The 12709-nt window shown below is 43.0% G+C and overlaps 3 pseudogenes; all 3 read right to left on the bottom strand.

Annotated features, from left to right (window-relative positions):
- Nucleotides 1–836: 836 nt before the first annotated feature.
- Nucleotides 837–3259, bottom strand: LOC113566371 (annotated as a pseudogene).
- A 2238-nt stretch (nucleotides 3260–5497) lies between these two features.
- Nucleotides 5498–7683, bottom strand: LOC113566370 (annotated as a pseudogene).
- A 2091-nt stretch (nucleotides 7684–9774) lies between these two features.
- Nucleotides 9775–11963, bottom strand: LOC113566369 (annotated as a pseudogene).
- Nucleotides 11964–12709: the final 746 nt, after the last annotated feature.

Genomic DNA, 12709 nt, shown 5'->3' with positions numbered 1-12709 from the left:
TTTTTCCAGGTTACAGTTCATGTCCCATTCGCCTTGCCACGCCTTGCAACGGCTTCTAATGGTCCTTCTCTGCGATTATTGGGTGAAAGTAGAAATCTCTGGCGTGCTGCATCCGCAGCTTCTTGGCTTCGCCCACCCCTATCTCGGATTGGCCATGCTGAACGAGCGCCGCTCCCCTTCTGCGCTACGAGACGTCGTCGGCGCCTTCTTCCGTCCGCTTTGGATCTGGCTGGCTTGAAACCTGCATTTATGAATATACATATGTATATAACTTCAGCTGGCACTTCCAGCATATGGTCCCATACATTTATTTAGTTTGTCTTGCTCAGTCTATTGGTGGAACTTAATAGAACGAAAAAACCTCGGCCAACCGCAGGGGAGCGATCTCACACTCCCAATCTCGAGCCAGACGCTGAAAGATACACTACTTCAGTACCTCCCTTTCACTATAGAGATATCTTTATATATAAAATCGAAAACATCTGAAATATATGACCATATGACCAAGAGGTATCTTGAGTCTAGTTACTTTTTACATTTCTACAGATTAAACGGGTAAAGCATTCGACGACTTAAGTTTATGGTGGGTTGGATTTGGCAAGGAAGGTCAATTTATGGTGTGTTGCAATCTGCCAACTACTAGGGTCAACGAGTAACAAAGGTGCAAAAGGGTTGCAGATGTAATAAACAAATTACTTAAACTGGTTTTTTCTTCGCAAATACCAGAGATAATATACATACTACATACTATCTAATTTTAAGCCCTTGCCGAAGAGAAAAATTCCGTAAGCTTTATTTAATAGTTTATTTTATTTATCTAGATTGTTAAATTACATTTTTAGTTTAATTTTTGTTCAGAAAGGCATGCCAAAATAAAGTGCCCCGGATCTGGGCCCACTTGCAACCTCTATAAAAACCTGGGTGGTCCAGAGTTAAATGACCCAGGATTTGGAGGGTGTGATGTGGGCGATAACTGTCCATGACGCATCATATCAAATGGCGAACTAGAGCGCTGCACGAAGCGGTGATAGTTGCTTTGTGGCAGAGCGTGCTGAAATTAATGGAAAATTTTTATTTTAGGATAAATACCGAGAAGGAAATACTAGCGTGTATACTTCGCAAGGTCAGTGCACTTGGAACGTTTCCAACTACGCGAGGGCTTGGACCATCCCCCAAATCTAATTGTAAACTTTCTGGCATGTCGTTATTGCTGCCGACGCTACGGCCGCTAGTATTTCCAGTATTATTCGACAAATGAAGCTGACCTAACGATGCGGTGGCCATAGCCACATCCGGCATCATATCTGAAAGATGACTATTTCCAGAGTCCAAAGCACATGCGCCGTTCTCAACACTCATATCCAAGCCTAAGCTATTTCCATGCGGAAATCGTAAGTTCCCTTCAGTTATTAACGCCGGCAGTTCATTTCGTGGACGCGCTGACGCTGAAATACGTGCATAGCTACACTGAAGCGCAGGACCAGAGTTGGTTGCTAAAATACTGGCTACACCAAAAAGACCATTTGATTGGTGACGCGGAAAAGTGAGATTTCGGCTATAATAGGGGTGTACTCCATCGGTGCCACAGATTGATGATGCTGACGATCCCATTGACGAGGACGATAAAAAAGAAGATCCAACGGTTGTGTTTCCCGGAACTGAGCCAGTAGCCGCTGGTGATGGCGGTGGGCTTTGATCTTCATCTTCAAGCAAATTGTCCTCGCCTTGAGTAGTGGACGCAACTCCACCCGGATTTTCTTTGTGAACATCATCACTTTTCTAGCTGGATTGGTGTGAGTTTTCCAGAATATCAGATAATTCTCTCACGACCCGAAGCCGAATTTGTCGTTCAATTTAATGTTTTGATGAAAGTGGCAGTAGCAACAAATGAAGCAGATCGACTGAAACAAAGTTGAGAGAATGTTTGAAATAAACAAATCAAGGTGTTTGAAAAAACTGAAAAAGTTTCTAAGAATTTTTGAAATAAAACAAACAAGTTGAGGTAGTAAGCCCGTTGAAAGAACGGGGAACCTCATGGTCATTCATGGTATTGAAAAGATACTGAGAACGGTTACAATCGAGAGTTGTGCGATTGTAATATGAAAAAAGCCAATACAGTGCGCGGATCATCAGATGACGGTGATGCCACTACAACCAGTAGGGGAAAGCCCGAAAGGCGACCCTGTGAATAAGGATATTTGGGAATTCCGAAACGAATTTGCCGAAAAACCAACAAGCTATTCCCATGCAAATGGGAGGATCTGTGAACCCAAAACAAGCACGCTGGCACATAGGTGACTGGCGAAGTTTATTTTCGCGTTTACGCATTGCCAATAAAGTTTGGTTATCCGGTGCTGGTATAACAGCCGACCCTACCATCATGTCAATATTTTCATGAATATCACCACGATTAACAACACTACAAAGTCCATTATTAGCCGCTGCATTCATGTGGGACACCATATTCAAGGTATCAGGAATATCTGGCGGGTGTCGCGACCTACGCATACGCATTAGTTCCACCTGGTGGTGAGATGAAGATAATCGATCCTTCAACAAGGCCTTTACTTCCTCAAAATACGGCATAAAGAGACGTGGTCTTACAAAGAGTCCCTGATTACTACCACTACGTATCCAGGCATTGATACGTAAATTTTCTCGTTCATCTCCAATCATATGTGAAGGTGGCGTGCTGACAAGACCTCGACGAATTGCTTGGCCGAGTATCTCACTATGTGGTGGTAAAACATGGTCTATGCGCACTAAAGGCAATAATTCTGCGATGATGTCTCGCAGCTCTACATCACTCAAATCACGTTTTTTTACGCCCTTGCGAGCAACTGAGTGAGCTGTGTGTGACAACAAGTTTGGTTCACGATCTTCCATACGGCGAATGAGCTCCTGTTCTCCCCATTTAAGAACAGCCTGCAGAATCTCTAGCTCAGAAGCTTGTAAAAAATTACTCTGCAGAACATGTAACAGTTGCTTTTTATCTAGTTGGTGCAGGACAGGTGAGGTGCTAATAACGGTAAATTCTTCTCGTAGGTACTGACATGCTTGTCTAAACACCCACGCGGAGCCATGGGGTTGGCAACCCCACTTTAAAATTGTTGGTAAAGTACCAAGGGACATCGAGTATTAAATCCTCACAGCCTTGCGCCAAAATATCAATCTCTAAAAACCGACCAATCTGGTAAAGCTCCATAGCTTCCTCTAGTGTCGTTGGACGCACTCTTCCTGTGTTGGTTAAGGCATGCATTTCCCCTAGTGATCCTGCCGACGTACCCGATCCAACACCGCGTAAAATCAGTGTCAAATCAATAATGTCCAGGTTAACGGTATAATATTTCGTCTAATACAATTCGCGTGGGCACGTGAAAGGAACGTTCAACGCACTCATCAATGTTTACAAATTATCAATACATCAATTAAATTACAAAACGAGGGGCAACGTTTTGAGTTGCTGCGGAGACCGCAACTATACCTATATACCCGATACTTAGTCAGTATGGCTCTCCTCCGGCAGACGCCGCTATTATTGAACGACACGACAAAGAGTGCGTGCGAGAGAGACAGAAAATCAGTCTGAGCGTGTCGTCGGGCGCTGCGTAGCCACTGCAAATTAATTTCTTCCTTTTGCCTACAAAAATGATCCGATCTCGTTTCTTCAATATTGTGGATGCCACAGATTTTCCTCTTTTGTGGGAGCGGAAGGGGGGGGGGCGAGATATACGTTTAACAGTGAGTTCGAACAGGAGTGTGAATACCACATTTGGTTGCTCTAGCCTTAATAGTCTCTGAGATTTGTGGATGCCCCAGATTTTCGTCCTTTGCAGGGGGCGGAAGGCGGTGTGGCGAAATTTTGACATAAAACGGTCAAGTTCCGATATCACAGGAGTGTGTATACCAAATTTGGTTTCTCTAGCTTTTATAGTGTCTGAGATCCTTTAACTCATATTTTGCAATAAGCAAAGCCGACCATGAAACCTGTGTGTTAGAGAAAGACAGAGCGAGAAAGAATGAAATTGTTTTCTTGATTCTGGCTATAATAATTATACGATCTGGTTCTGATTTTGCATTCTAGAAGATATAGTCATCCTCTGCGATTCAACATTTTCTGTTTTCTCGTATCTCTAAAATTGTGGATGCCACAGATTTTCGCCCTTTGTGAGGGCTTGTAACAGTGACATATCACAGAAGTCTAGATATAAAATGTCGTTGCTCTAGCTCTTATAGTCTTTGAGCACTAGGCGCTAATAGGGACGGACAGACGGACAGACAGACAGGGCTCAATCGACTCGGCTATTGATGGTGATCAAGAATATATATACTTTATGGGGTCGGAAACGATTCCTTCTGGACGTTACACACATCTATTTTCACCACAAATCTCCACAATACTCATTTTGAGTATCGGGTATAACAAAACCAAATATAATCCTAATAATAATAACCTTTATAATAAAGTTTATGGGCTTTATGAAATTTTTGACTGATTTATGTATGTACAATGTCGGTTCGCTATCCAATTATGGCCATTATGGTTTGGGGGTATAGCTACATATGTGTTGACTAAAGACTAAAGACTAGTTTTAATATAGTATATGGTTTGTTAGGGTATGATAGTTAGCTGTTTTTTTTCCAGGTTACAGTTCATGTCCCATTCGCCTTGCCACGCCTTGCAACGGCTTCTAATGGTCCTTCTCTGCGCTTATTGGGTGAAAGTAGAAATCTCTGGCGTGCTGCATCCGCAGCTTCTTGGCTTCGCCCACCCCTATCTCGGATTGGCCATGCTGACTGAGCGCCGCTCCCCTTCTGCGCTACGAGACGTCGTCGGCGCCTTCTTCCGTCCGCTTTGGATCTGGCTGGCTTGAAACCTGCATTTATGAATATACATATGTATATAACTTCAGCTGGCACTTCCAGACTATATGGTCCCATACATTTATTTAGTTTGTCTTGCTCAGTCTATTGGTGGAACTTGATAGAACGAAAAAACCTCGGCCAACCGCAGGGGAGCGATCTCACACTCCCAATTCGAGCCAGACGCTGAAAGATACACTACTTCAGTACCTCCCTTTCACTAGAGAGATATCTTTCTATATAAAATCTAAAACATCTGAAATATATGACCATATGACCAAGAGGTATCTTGAGTCTAGTTACTTTATACATTTCGACAGATTAAACGGGTAAAGCATTCGACGACTTAAGTTTATGATGGGTTGGATTTGGCAAGGAAGGTCAATTTATGGTGTGTTGTAATCTGCCAACTACTAGGGTCAACGAGTAACAAAGGTGCAAAAGGGTTGCAGATGTAATAAACAAATTACTTAAACTGGTTTTTTCTTCGCAAATACCAGAGATAATATACATACTTAAGTATTTTTAACATTATACATACTATCTAATTTTAAGCCCTTGCCGAAGAGAAAAATTCCGTGAGCTTTATTTAATAGTTTATTTTATTTATCTAGATTGTTAAATTACATTTTTAGTTTAATTTTTGTTCAGAAAGGCATGCCAAAATAAAGTGCCCCGGATCTGGGCCCACTTGCAACCTCTATAAAAACCTGGGTGGTCCAGAGTTAAATGACCCAGGATTTGGAGGGTGTGATGTGGGCGATAACTGTCCATGACGCATCATATCAAATGGCGAACTAGAGCGCTGCACGAAGCGGTGATAGTTGCTTTGTGGCAGAGCGTGCTAAAATTAATGGAAAATTTTTATTTTAGGATAAATACCGAGAAGGAAATACTTACGTGAATACTTCGCAAGGTCAGTGCACTTGGAACGTTTCCAACTACGCGAGGGCTTGGACCATCCCCCAAATCTAATTGTAAACTTTCTGGCATGTCGTTATTGCTGCCGACGCTACGGCCGCTAGTATTTCCAGTACTATTCGACAAATGAAGCTGACCTAACGATGCGGTGGCCATAGCCACATCCGGCATCATATCTGAAAGATGACTATTTCCAGAGTCCAAAGCACATGCGCCGTTCTCAACACTAATATCCAAGCCCTAAGATATTTCCATGCGGAAATCGTAAGTCCCCTTCAGTTATTAACGCCGGCAGTTCATTTCGTGGACGCGCTGACGCTGAAATACGTGCATAGCTACACTGAAGCGCAGGACCAGAGTTGGTTGCTAAAATACTGGCTACACCAAAAAGACCATTTGATTGGTGACGCGGAAAAGTGAGATTTCGGCTATAATAGGGGTGTACTCCATCGGTGCCACAGATTGATGATGCTGACGATCCCATTGACGAGGACGATAAAAAAGAAGATCCAACGGTTGTGTTTCGCGGAACTCAGCCAGTAGCCGCTGGTGATGGCGGTGGGCTTTGATCTTCATCTTCAAGCAAATTGTCCTCGCTTTGAGTAGTGGACGCAACTCCACACGGATTTTCTTTGTGAACATCATCACTTTTCTGGCTGGATTGGTGTGAGCTTTCCAGAATATCAGATACTTCATCAGGGAGGTTAAACTCTCTCACGACCCGAAGCCGAATTTGTCATTCAATTTCATGTTTTGATGAAAGTGGCAGTAGCAATGCACGCTGGCACATAGGTGACTGGCGAAGTTTATTTTCGCGTTTACGCATTGCCAATAAAGTTTGGTTATCCGGTGCTGGTATAACAGCCGACCCTACCATCATGTCAATATTTTCATGAATAGCACGATTAACAACACTACAAAGTCCATTATTAGCCGCTGCATTCATGTGGGACACCATATACAAGGTATCAGGAATATCTGGCGGGTGTCGTGACCTACGCATACGCATTAGTTCCACCTGGTGGTGAGATGAAGATAATCGATCCTTCAACAAGGCATTTACTTCCTCAAAATACGGCATAAAGAGACGTGGTCTTACAAAGAGTCCCTGATTACTACCACTACGTATCCAGGCATTGATACGTAAATTTTCTCGTTCATCTCCAATCATATGTGAAGGTGGCGTGCTGACAAGACCTCGACGAATTGCTTGGCCGAGTATCTCACTATGTGGTGGTAAAACATGGTCTATGCGCACTAAAGGCAATAATTCTGCGATGATGTCTCGCAGCTCTACATCACTCAAATCACGTTTTTTTACGCCCTTGCGAGCAACTGAGTGAGCTGTGTGTGACAACAAGTTTGGTTCACGATCTTCCATACGGCGAATGAGCTCCTGTTCTCCCCATTTAAGAACAGCCTGCAGAATCTCTAGCTCAGAAGCTTGTAAAAAATTACTCTGCAGAACATGTAACAGTTGCTTTTTATCTAGTTGGTGCAGGACAGGTGAGGTGCTAATAACGGTAAATTCTTCTCGTAGGTACTGACATGCTTGTCCAAACACCCACGCGGAGCCATGGGGTTGGCAACCCCACTTTAAAATTGTTGGTAAAGTACCAAGGGACATCGAGTATTAAATCCTCACAGCCTTGCGCCAAAATATCAATCTCTAAAAACCGACCAATCTGGTAAAGCTCCATAGCTTCCTCTAGTGTCGTTGGACGCACTTTTCCTGTGTTGGTTAAGGCATGCATTTCCCCTAGTGATCCTGCCGACGTACCCGATCCAACACCGCGTAAAATCAGTGTCAAATCAATAATGTCCAGGTTAACGGTATAATATTTCGTCTAATACAATTCGCGTGGGCACGTGAAAGGAACGTTCAACGCACTCATCAATGTTTACAAATTATCAATACATCAATTAAATTACAAAACGAGGGGCAACGTTTTGAGTTGCTGCGGAGACCGCAACTATACCTATATACCCGATACTTAGTCAGTATGGCTCTCCTCCGGCAGACGCCGCTATTATTGAACGACACGACAAAGAGTGCGTGCGAGAGAGACAGAAAATCAGTCTGAGCGTGTCGTCGGGCGCTGCGTAGCCACTGCAAATTAATTTCTTCCTTTTGCCTACAAAAATGATCCGATCTCGTTTCTTCAATATTGTGGATGCCACAGATTTTCCTCTTTTGTGGGAGCGGAGGGGGGTGGGGCGAGATATACGTTTAACAGTGAGTTCGAACAGGAGTGTGAATACCACATTTGGTTGCTCTAGCCTTAATAGTCTCTGAGATTTGTGGATGCCCCAGATTTTCGTCCTTTGCAGGGGCGGAAGGCGGTGTGGCGAAATTTTGACATAAAACGGTCAAGTTCCGATATCACAGGAGTGTGTATACCAAATTTGGTTTCTCTAGCTTTTATAGTGTCTGAGATCCTTTAACTCATATTTTGCAATAAGCAAAGCCGACCATGAAACCTGTGTGTTAGAGAAAGACAGAGCGAGAAAGAATGAAATTGTTTTCTTGATTCTGGCTATAATAATTATACGATCTGGTTCTGATTTTGCATTCTAGAAGATATAGTCATCCTCTGCGATTCAACATTTTCTGTTTTCTCGTATCTCTAAAATTGTGGATGCCACAGATTTTCGCCCTTTGTGAGGGCTTGTAACAGTGACATATCACAGAAGTCTAGATATAAAATGTCGTTGCTCTAGCTCTTATAGTCTTTGAGCACTAGGCGCTAATAGGGACGGACAGACGGACAGACAGACAGGGCTCAATCGACTCGGCTATTGATGGTGATCAAGAATATATATACTTTATGGGGTCGGAAACGATTCCTTCTGGACGTTACACACATCTATTTTCACCACAAATCTCCACAATACTCATTTTGAGTATCGGGTATAACAAAACCAAATATAATCCTAATAATAATAACCTTTATAATAAAGTTTATGGGCTTTATGAAATTTTTGACTGATTTATGTATGTACAATGTCGGTTCGCTATCCAATTATGGCCATTATGGTTTGGGGGTATAGCTACATATGTGTTGACTAAAGACTAAAGACTAGTTTTAATATAGTGTATGGTTTGTTAGGGTATGATAGTTAGCTGTTTTTTTTCCAGGTTACAGTTCATGTCCCATTCGCCTTGCCACGCCTTGCAACGGCTTTTAATGGTCCTTCTCTGCGCTTATTGGGTGAAAGTAGAAATCTCTGGCGTGCTGCATCCGCAGCTTCTTGGCTTCGCCCACCCCTATCTCGGATTGGCCATGCTGATTGAGCGCCGCTCCCCTTCTGCGCTACGAGACGGCGTCGGCGCCTTCTTCCGTCCGCTTTGGATCTGGCTGGCTTGAAACCTGCATTTATGAATATACATATGTATATAACTTCAGCTGGCACTTCCAGACTATATGGTCCCATACATTTATTTTGTTTGTCTTGCTCAGTCTATTGGTGGAACTTGATAGAACGAAAAAACCTCGGCCAACCGCAGGGGAGCGATCTCACACTCCCAATTCGAGCCAGACGCTGAAAGATACACTACTTCAGTACCTCCCTTTCACTAGAGAGATATCTTTCTATATAAAATCTAAAACATCTGAAATATATGACCATATGACCAAGAGGTATCTTGAGTCTAGTTAATTTATACATTTCGACAGATTAAACGGGTAAAGCATTCGACGACTTAAGTTTATGATGGGTTGGATTTGGCAAGGAAGGTCAATTTATTGTGTGTTGTAATCTGCCAACTACTAGGGTCAACGAGTAACAAAGGTGCAAAAGGGTTGCAGATGTAATAAACAAATTACTTAAACTGGTTTTTTCTTCGCAAATACCAGAGATAATATACATACTTAAGTATTTTTAACATTATACATACTATCTAATTTTAAGCCCTTGCCGAAGAGAAAAATTCCGTGAGCTTTATTTAATAGTTTATTTTATTTATCTAGATTGTTAAATTACATTTTTAGTTTAATTTTTGTTCAGAAAGGCATGCCAAAATAAAGTGCCCCGGATCTGGGCCCACTTGCAACCTCTATAAAAACCTGGGTGGTCCAGAGTTAAATGACCCTGGTCATTTGGAGGGTGTGATGTGGGCGATAACTGTCCATGACGCATCATATCAAATGGCGAACTAGAGCGCTGCACGAAGCGGTGATAGTTGCTTTGTGGCAGAGCGTGCTAAAATTAATGGAAAATTTTTATTTTAGGATAAATACCGAGAAGGAAATACTTACGTGAATACTTCGCAAGGTCAGTGCACTTGGAACGTTTCCAACTACGCGAGGGCTTGGACCATCCCCCAAATCTAATTGTAAACTTTCTGGCATGTCGTTATTGCTGCCGACGCTACGGCCGCTAGTATTTCCAGTACTATTCGACAAATGAAGCTGACCTAACGATGCGGTGGCCATAGCCACATCCGGCATCATATCTGAAAGATGACTATTTCCAGAGTCCAAAGCACATGCGCCGTTCTCAACACTAATATCCAAGCCCAAGATATTTCCATGCGGAAATCGAAAGTCCCCTTCAGTTATTAACGCCGGCAGTTCATTTCGTGGACGCGCTGACGCTGAAATACGTGCATAGCTACACTGAAGCGCAGGACCAGAGTTGGTTGCTAAAATACTGGCTACACCAAAAAGACCATTTGATTGGTGACGCGGAAAAGTGAGATTTCGGCTATAATAGGGGTGTACTCCATCGGTGCCACAGATTGATGATGCTGACGATCCCATTGACGAGGACGATAAAAAAGAAGATCCAACGGTTGTGTTTCGCGGAACTCAGCCAGTAGCCGCTGGTGATGGCGGTGGGCTTTGATCTTCATCTTCAAGCAAATTGTCCTCGCTTTGAGTAGTGGACGCAACTCCACACGGATTTTCTTTGTGAACATCATCACTTTTCTGGCTGGATTGGTGTGAGCTTTCCAGAATATCAGATACTTCATCAGGGAGGTTAAACTCTCTCACGACCCGAAGCCGAATTTGTCATTCAATTTCATGTTTTGATGAAAGTGGCAGTAGCAATGCACGCTGGCACATAGGTGACTGGCGAAGTTTATTTTCGCGTTTACGCATTGCCAATAAAGTTTGGTTATCCGGTGCTGGTATAACAGCCGACCCTACCATCATGTCAATATTTTCATGAATAGCACGATTAACAACACTACAAAGTCCATTATTAGCCGCTGCATTCATGTGGGACACCATATACAAGGTATCAGGAATATCTGGCGGGTGTCGTGACCTACGCATACGCATTAGTTCCACCTGGTGGTGAGATGAAGATAATCGATCCTTCAACAAGGCATTTACTTCCTCAAAATACGGCATAAAGAGACGTGGTCTTACAAAGAGTCCCTGATTACTACCACTACGTATCCAGGCATTGATACGTAAATTTTCTCGTTCATCTCCAATCATATGTGAAGGTGGCGTGCTGACAAGACCTCGACGAATTGCTTGGCCGAGTATCTCACTATGTGGTGGTAAAACATGGTCTATGCGCACTAAAGGCAATAATTCTGCGATGATGTCTCGCAGCTCTACATCACTCAAATCACGTTTTTTTTACGCCCTTGCGAGCAACTGAGTGAGCTGTGTGTGACAACAAGTTTGGTTCACAATCTTCCATACGGCGAATGAGCTCCTGTTCTCCCCATTTAAGAACAGCCTGCAGAATCTCTAGCTCAGAAGCTTGTAAAAAATTACTCTGCAGAACATGTAACAGTTGCTTTTTATCTAGTTGGTGCAGGACAGGTGAGGTGCTAATAACGGTAAATTCTTCTCGTAGGTACTGACATGCTTGTCCAAACACCCACGCGGAGCCATGGGGTTGGCAACCCCACTTTAAAATTGTTGGTAAAGTACCAAGGGACATCGAGTATTAAATCCTCACAGCCTTGCGCCAAAATATCAATCTCTAAAAACCGACCAATCTGGTAAAGCTCCATAGCTTCCTCTAGTGTCGTTGGACGCACTTTTCCTGTGTTGGTTAAGGCATGCATTTCCCCTAGTGATCCTGCCGACGTACCCGATCCAACACCGCGTAAAATCAGTGTCAAATCAATAATGTCCAGGTTAACGGTATAATATTTCGTCTAATACAATTCGCGTGGGAACGTGAAAGGAACGTTCAACGCACTCATCAATGTTTACAAATTATCAATACATCAATTAAATTACAAAACGAGGGGCAACGTTTTGAGTTGCTGCCGAGACCGCAACTATACCTATATACCCGATACTTAGTCAGTATGGCTCTCCTCCGGCAGACGCCGCTATTATTGAACGACACGACAAAGAGTGCGTGCGAGAGAGACAGAAAATCAGTCTGAGCGTGTCGTCGGGCGCTGCGTAGCCACTGCAAATTAATTTCTTCCTTTTGCCTACAAAAATGATCCGATCTCGTTTCTTCAATATTGTGGATGCCACAGATTTTCCTCTTTTGTGGGAGCGGAGGGGGGTGGGGCGAGATATACGTTTAACAGTGAGTTCGAACAGGAGTGTGAATACCACATTTGGTTGCTCTAGCCTTAATAGTCTCTGAGATTTGTGGATGCCCCAGATTTTCGTCCTTTGCAGGGGCGGAAGGCGGTGTGGCGAAATTTTGACATAAAACGGTCAAGTTCCGATATCACAGGAGTGTGTATACCAAATTTGGTTTCTCTAGCTTTTATAGTGTCTGAGATCCTTTAACTCATATTTTGCAATAAGCAAAGCCGACCATGAAACCTGTGTGTTAGAGAAAGACAGAGCGAGAAAGAATGAAATTGTTTTCTTGATTCTGGCTATAATAATTATACGATCTGGTTCTGATTTTGCATTCTAGAAGATATAGTCATCCTCTGCGATTCAACATTTTCTGTTTTCTCGTATCTCTAAAATTGTGGATGCCA

The sequence above is a fragment of the Drosophila persimilis genome, unplaced genomic scaffold, assembly GCF_003286085.1.
Source record: "Drosophila persimilis strain 14011-0111.01,24,50 unplaced genomic scaffold, DperRS2 tig00000677-arrow-arrow-pilon, whole genome shotgun sequence".
Lineage (NCBI taxonomy): Eukaryota > Metazoa > Arthropoda > Insecta > Diptera > Drosophilidae > Drosophila > Drosophila persimilis.
Note: the sequence above shows the minus strand (reverse complement) of the source record. Positions and strands in the feature narration are given on the sequence as shown.